Below are 355 nucleotides of genomic sequence, written 5' to 3' on the forward strand. Positions count from 1 at the left end.
GGATCGCCTGATCCACTTTTGCGACCTCCTGACGAAGCAAAGTCAAGGCGGGGGGGGGGGGGAGAGGGGGGAGAAGAGAGATTCGTTTTAACAACCGTGCTCCTGACTTAACAGCTGCAGGGATTCACTTAATCAGTGGGGCAAGAAAGGTCGTAAAATGGGTCAACGTTCATTTCACCGGGATTGCATCTAGCAACGTAAAGTTGGGGCTCCGTTGTGGTCCTAAGTCGAGGATTACCTCGCCGTTTTCTTAGCGCAGCCATCCAAAGGCGTGGGGAGCTGCCTGGGAGCGGGCGGGGGGGGGGCGGAAAGAAAGCGTGGTGTTGGGTAGGTGGTCGTCTAAACAAGCATTTCC

The sequence above is a fragment of the Vipera berus genome (assembly GCF_964194415.1).
Source record: "Vipera berus genome assembly, chromosome: 7".
Classification (NCBI taxonomy): domain Eukaryota; kingdom Metazoa; phylum Chordata; class Lepidosauria; order Squamata; family Viperidae; genus Vipera; species Vipera berus.